General features: G+C 44.2%; 1 long non-coding RNA gene across 1 annotated transcript; it reads right to left on the bottom strand.

The window, feature by feature from the left end:
* Positions 1-4,223: 4,223 nt before the first annotated feature.
* On the bottom strand, positions 4,224-6,061 carry LOC112068066 (uncharacterized). The gene is made up of 3 exons (XR_011475103.1): positions 5,936-6,061; positions 4,468-4,575; positions 4,224-4,330 (listed from the first exon to the last, which is right to left on the bottom strand). It is a non-coding gene; the product is annotated as an uncharacterized lncRNA (long non-coding RNA).
* Between the last annotated feature and the right edge of the window lie 1,444 nt (positions 6,062-7,505).

The raw sequence follows: 7,505 nt of genomic DNA, 5'->3' as shown, positions 1-7,505 counted from the left end.
GGATTCGGACACGGCAAGGACATCAGGGTTGGCAGAGTGTGCTAAAGCGGTGAGTAAGGCAAACTTAGGGAGGAGGCTTCTGATGTTGGACATGCATGAGGCCAAGGCTTTTTCGATCACAGAAGTCAACAAATGAGGGTGACTGGGGACATGCAGGGCCTGGGTTTACCTCCACATCACCCGAGGAACAGAGGAGTAGTAGGATGAGGGTGCGGCTAAAGGCTATCAAAACTGGTCGCCTAGAGCGTTGGGGACAAAGAATAAAAGGAGCAGATTTATGGGCGTGGTAGAATAGATTCTGGGCATAATGTGCAGACAGGGGTATGGTGGGGCACGGGTACAGCGGAGGCAAGCCCAGGCACTGGGTGATGATAAGAGAGGTTGTATCTCTGGACATGCTCCAGTCACCCATGACTTGGGTGACTGGAGTCTTTGCCAATTTTTTGGGGCCTTCCTCTGACACCGCCTAGTATATAGGTCCTGGATGGCAGGAAGCTTGGTCCCAGTGATGTACTGGGCTGTATGCACAATTTTCTGTAGCACCTTACAGTCAGATGCCGAGCAGTTGCTATACCAGGCGGTCAGGATGCTCTCGATGGTGCAGCTGTAGAACTTTGAGGATCTGGGTACCCATGCAAAATCTTTTCAGTCTCCTGAGGGGGAAAAGGTGTTGTTGTGCCCTCTTCACAACTGTCTTGGTGTGTTTGGAGTCCAAACACCATGATAGTTGGACCATGATAGTTTGTTGTTGATGTGGACACCAAGGAACTTGAAACTCTCGACCCACTCCACTACAGCTCCGTCGATATGAATGGGGGCGTGTATGTCCCTACTTTTCCTGTAGTCCATGATTAGCTCCTTTGTCTTGTTCATGTTGAGGGAGAGGTTGTTGTCCTGGCACCACACTGCCAGGTCTCTGACCTCCTCCCTAAAAGCTGTCTCATCGTTGTCAGTGATCAGGCCTACCACTGTTGTGTCATCAGCAGACTTAATGATGGTGTTGGAGTTGTGCTTGGCCACGCAGTCATGGGTGAACAGGGAGTACAAGAGGGGACTAAGCACGCACCCCTGAGGGGCCCCCGTGTTGAGGATCAGCATGGTAGATGTGTTGTTGCCTAGCCTTACCACCTGGGGACAGCCCGTCAGGAAGTCCAGGATCCAGTTGCAGAGGGAGGTGTTTAGTCCCAGGGTACTTAGCTTAGTGATGAGCTTTGTGAGCACTATTGTGTTGAACGCTGAGCTGTAGTCACTGAACAGCATTCTCACATAGGTGTTCCTTTTGTCCAAGTGAGAAAGGGCAGTGTGGAGTGTGGTTGATTATTACAGGAGGCTCTTAATCGGCCCAGAATCAAAATGAATGACTGCCCAGAATTGGCCCAAGTACATCGGCCGTTTCCTTTTACCGGAATTCAGCCGACTTTGCCGGCATCTTACCATAATCCCCCCCAGAAATGGACCGATGCAAATTTAAATAAATGTATACAAAATTACCCGATTTAGTAATTTTAAACATTAATATTATACATACAAATTATACCCATCCACAAAAAAAAAAAATTGTGTCGCTGACACGCATGCGCCTGGCCCACCACAGGAGTCGCTACAGCGCGATGAGACAAGGACATCCCGGCCAGCCAAACACTCCCCTAACTCAGACAACGCTGGGCCAATTGTGCGTCACCTCATGGGTCTCCCGGGCACGGCCGGCACGGGTCTCGAACCAGCATCTGTAGCAATGCAGTTTGCACTGCGATGGAGTGTCTTAGACCGCTACTCCACTCTGGAGGCTCAATCCAAAGTTTTTGATGCTTATCAATTGCCTTGCACAAAGTATCAAAATACTAAAATACTACACAGGGCTCTTAAAGAATTTCATTTAAATTGCAATTGTATTTTTTGATTACATAAACAATGAAAACGGAGAAAAAGAAATAGGAAATGTTAATATAAATGCGTTATATAAATAAAGCAGCATGTGAAATCATCTGCCAGAGAGTAGCCCCAATCGGCCCGAGCCCCAAGTAATACATTTGGGCCAGATAACTGTCACCGGAATCGGCCCAAGCTCAATCCCCGCATCCTAGCCATAAGTAATAATGCCGAAGCGGCCCAGACTCAGGCCACATGACGTCGGCCGAGTGACTCTCAGCCAAGTGCCCCGACTCTCAGCCGGAATCTGCCCAGATCCACTGTGCTAGCTGGGACATAAGTGCATTTGTAGCCTGCAAGCTATGTTAGCTGCTAACCTTAGTGTGTTCAAAGTTCAAGCTAGCTAACATGGATACTTAGGTAGCTAGCTAACATCTTCTGTATTTGGACTGCTTTGTATTCAAAGAAATCTAATAATAGCATCATGCAGCTACACTGCATAAACCCCACAAGATGCCATGCCTTCATTTAAACTAGCTAACTTTAGCTAGCTAAAGCTAGTTATGCAAATTGCTGACATAACGTTAGTGTGTTTGGTTTGTAGATGATAATGCTACCTAGCTAGGTGGTCAAACACCAGTCTCAATGTCAAGAGTGAAGAGGCGACTCCGGGATGCTGGCCTTCTAGGCAGAGTTGAAAAGAAAAAGCCATATCTCAGACTGGCCAATAAAAAGAAAAGATTAATATGGACAAAAGAACACAGACACTGGACAGAGGAACTCTGCCTAGAAGGCCACCTCTTCACTGTTGACGTTGAGACTGGTGTTTTGCGGGGACTATTTAATGAAGCTGCCAGTGGAGGGCTTGTGAGGCGTCTGTTTCTCAAACTAGACATTCTAATGTACTTGTCCTCTTGCTCAGTTGTGCACTGGGGCCTCCCACTCCTTTGTATTCTGGTTTGAGCCAGTTTGCTCTGTTCTGTGAAGGGAGTAGAAAACAGCGTTGTACGAGATCTTCAGTTTCTTGGCAATTTCTCACATGGAACAGCCTTCATTTCTCAGAACAAGAATAGACTGACGAGTTTCAGAAGAAAGTCTTTGTTTCTGGCCATTTTGAGCCTGTAATCGATCCCACAAATGCTGATGCTCCAGATACTCAACTAGTTTGAAGAAGGCCAGTTTTATTGCTTCTTTAATCAGTACTACAGTTTACAGCTGTGCTAACATAATTGCAAAAGGGTTTTCTAATGATCAATTAGCCTTCTAAAATAATAAACTTGGATTAGCTAACACAACATGCCATTGGAACACAGGAGCGATGGTTGCTGATAATGGGCCTTTGTACGCCTATGTAGATATTCCATTTCCATTCTGCCGTTTCTAGCTACAATAGTCACTTACAACATTAACAATGTTTACAATGTATTTCTGATCAATTTGATGTTATTTTAATGGGGGAAAAATGCTTTTCTTTCAAAAACAAGGAAATGTCTTAGTGACCCCAAACTTTTGAACGGCAGTGTACATGTACAAATTACCTCAACTAACCTGTACCCCTGCACAATGATTCGGTACCAGTACCCCCTGTATATAGCCTCGTTATTGTTATTTTATCGTGTTACTTTTTATTTGTATTTCATTTTTACTTTAGTTTATTTAGTAAACATTTTCTTAACTCTTTCTTGAACTGCATTGTTGGTTAAGGGCTTGTAAGTAAGCATTTCACGGTAAGCTCTACACCTGTTGTATTCGACGCATGTGACAAATAAAATTTGATGTCTCCAGATTGACTTTAGAAGCAGTATAACATTAGCTAGCTAGCTAGGATTGAGGGCATTAACATTGCTAGCTATTTTGGACAAACTTTGCTAGCTAATGACAGCATTGTCATCTGTTTAAAGCAAATTTGACAACATGATAATGGCAAAGCTGATTCCTACTAAATAGTTGCCTATTTTAGCAATGCCATCGTATTTCCAGATCACTACCGTGTATTTTAGACTAAACAGTCATTAGCCCCCTTTCAGAATACTGTGATTCACAGGACGTTTGGGCACCAATATGGCCACGGCGTCTGTTGAATGTTCATAATAATGGCAACTACTCAACAGAGTGACGGAGGTGCAACCCATGAATAGGCCTAATATAGCTAACTTTGCCAGAGATTGTAAATAAGAATTTGTTCTTAACTGACTTGCCTAGTTAAATAAAGGTTAAAAAAACATTTACAAGCCAATCATTTCGACCCCACGATAGCTGCCGACAATTTTTGCTGCCCCACTAAAGGACTATCCTCGAGATTAGCAGACCGTTATTCTGCATTGTGGGTGAGAGAAGCACGTTCTTACCGCACTCTGGCATAGGTCTCAGACTCCTCATCTGCTGCAATCCAGGCAATGTCTGCCAGTGTGGGCACCATGGGGCCATCCATGGGCCGCAGCGGAGGGAGGCCTAGAAGTTCCTGGTAAACAGATGCAAGTGCTCTTGGTTAGCACCTTCAATGGAATTTGGCAACAAGGTCTGCCTTCTGACAAAGTCAATGTCTGTACTATGTGTACTATTATGGCATGTGTTGAATTTGGAAAATACCATATTTACCTGGAAACATGCCCTGGGATGGAGTTTCATGGGCACAAGGGAGCCTATTCTCCTCACCACACTGCGAGTCGATCCATGAGGCTTGTTCTGCCAAATAGGAATAACCTCCTGAATAGTGGTAAGAAATGTGATGTTACTTTTTCAAACATCCACAAACTTAGCATGGTCCCAGATCTGTTTGTGTTCTTGCCAGCTTTGCTGTTATTGTCAAGCCACACATGACAATTCCGTCAGGAGTTGGCAGGAGAGTAGAAAACAACTGGCACCCAGGGCCCAGGCCACCACAAACTCTTGTTAGTAACCTTACTCTACAGAATGCATGCTTTTAATCTTTAGAAATAGCTAGATAATAGCTACAGTGTATATACAAAAGTATGTGGATTTCGGCTATTTCAGCCACACCTGTTGCTGACAGGTGTATAAAATCGAGCACACAGCCATGCAATCTCCATAGACAAACATTGGCAGTAGAATGGCCTTACTGAAGAGCTCAGTGACTCAACATGGCACCGTCATAGGATGCCACCTTTCCAAAAAGTCAGTTTGACAAATTTGTGAAGTGGAAACAACAACGGCTCAGCCACAAAGTGGTAGGCCACACAAGCTCACACACCGTGACCGTCGAGTGCTGAAATGCGTAGAAATAGTCATTCCTCTGTTTCAACACTCACTACCGAGTGACAACCTGCCTCTCGAAGAAACGTCAGCACAAGAACTGTTTGTCGGGAGCTTCATTAAATGGGTTTAAATGGCCGAGCAGCCGCAGGCACACAAGCCTAAGATCCCCATGCGCAATGAGAAGTGTCGGCTGGAGTGGTGTAAAGCAGTCTGATGGAAGTCTGATGGAAGAATCTGGGTTTGGCAGATGCCAGGAAAATGCTACCTGCCCCAATGCATAGTGCCAACTGTAAAGTTTGGTGGAGGAGGAATAATGGTCTGGGGCTGTTTTTCATGGTTCGGGCTAGGCCCCTTAGTTCCAGTGAAGGGAAATCTTAACACTATAGTATACAATGACATTCTAGACAATTCTGTACTCCCAACTTTGTGGCAACAGTTTGTGGAAGGCCCTTTCCTGTTTCAGCATGGCAATGCCCCCGTGCAAAAGGCGAGGTCCATTCAGAAATGGTTTGTCGAGATTGGTGTGGAAGAACTTGACTGGCCTGCATAGAGCCCTGACCTTAACCCCATCGAACACCTTTGGGATGAAATGGAACGCCAACTGCGAGCCATGCCTAATCGCGCAACATCAGTGCCCGACCTCACTAATGCTCTTGTGGCTGAATGGAAGCAAGTCCCCACAGCAATGATCCAACATCTATGAAAAGCCTTCCCAGAAGAGTGGAGGCTGCTATAGCAGCAAAGGGGGGAACAACTCCATTATTAATGCCTGTGATTTTGGAATTACATGTTTGACGAGCAGGTGTCCACATACTTTTGGTCATGTAGTGTATCTAGCTATCTAACTTACTGCTTCGGTTTCCATGGTGATTGATCTTGCTTATACACTGTGCAGAGGACACCAAATCGGTGCTGGGCTCAGTTGGCTACTTGTGTGTTTAGTAAGCAGTCTTCAGACGCTGATAGTTAGGTCTTCCAACATCTGTAAAGGAGACAAACACACATGTTGACAGTGAGCATTGAGGAGCTATAGATTATCAACAGAATGGATGGTGGTATTTACTAGCAACTAAACGAAAACAAACAATTCTACCTGAATTTGTTCGATGCGAAACGTTTTGCAACTGTATGCTACAGCGTGCACTAATGATTACACCCCAGGCCACACACAAACATCTGGAAGTTATAAAATGATTTTTTTGCTTCATAGCCGCTGGAAGTAGTTTGGGGGTGTGGGTGCTGCAATTATTTCGCACTACAGAAGGCTATATATGTATGCTAATACAGGACTATTAAAGGCCCAGTGCACTACTTCTGTGACAAAAACATTTCCCCCCCAAATGTTGTTTTTATTGATGTAATAGTGCAGTCTGTCTTCGCTTCACAAGTCAGTAGGTGTGTAGTGCTTTCAATGTGAGAATACACAGAAAATGTATTTTTATCAATTATAAATAAATAATATTTAATTAAACACACAAAATCCATGAAAAACAATAGAACGACAACCAAATAATGGTAGTTTCTTCCCTGTCTTCACTGTAGAGGCCTGTTGGAGGCTTGACAACTTCAGAACGTCAGAATGTCTGCCTTGATATTCATAAAACTCCACCGACCTGCTCTTGCGCAGTTGAACCCAGAACGATATGTGACCACTTGGTTACAGCAACAACGTTCTGCCGAGGACACCTAAACCAGTGTGGCCACCGCAAAGCCCAAGAGCCTCACCCTCTCTGGAAGTTGCTGTAGGCCTGCTTGGGATATTTAGCCTATATTGGCTATTGGTTGAGAATCAAGGCCCGCTCTAGCTTGGTAGGCTATGTCGGAGTGGGAAATTGGAAATGTGATTTGGGCCAAGTTGGAGGTAATGATGCATTTAGGTGATGGTTTATTGAAGTGCATGAATGTACCACACCAAAAGCTTGATTTTATGGCTGTTTTAAAACAAATTTCCTGCAATTCTACGTAGTAATTATTTATGTTCACTACTTGGTCAATTGATTTGATACAAGAAAGGCTAATAGTTTATCATCTGCTCTAACACGCTCACAAAACAGTAATTCAAGAAGATCGAAATGCATAGGCCATTCCCATGAAACTGATTGAGATCAATTAAATGATTGGCATGCAGATGTCGTTTCACCGGTAAAACTTAAATAATTATCATTCACGATTGACTGTGATGACGGCCTATTTTTAAATGAGGTATTCCTAACTTGGTGTTTGAGGGTATTAAAAATATAAATTTTTCTTGAGACAATAGGCCTGTGTGTGGGCATAGGCAGACGTTGCAATTGGAGGATGCATTTTATGCAGATTTTATAACAGGGCTCTCCAACCCTGTTGCTGGAGCGCTACCATCCTGTAGGTTTTCATTCCAACCCTAATCTAGCACACCGGATTCTAATAATTAGCTGGATTAC

This window comes from Salvelinus sp. IW2-2015, unplaced genomic scaffold, assembly GCF_002910315.2.
Source record: "Salvelinus sp. IW2-2015 unplaced genomic scaffold, ASM291031v2 Un_scaffold83, whole genome shotgun sequence".
Lineage (NCBI taxonomy): Eukaryota > Metazoa > Chordata > Actinopteri > Salmoniformes > Salmonidae > Salvelinus > Salvelinus sp. IW2-2015.
This window is presented reverse-complemented; position numbering and strand designations above follow the sequence as displayed.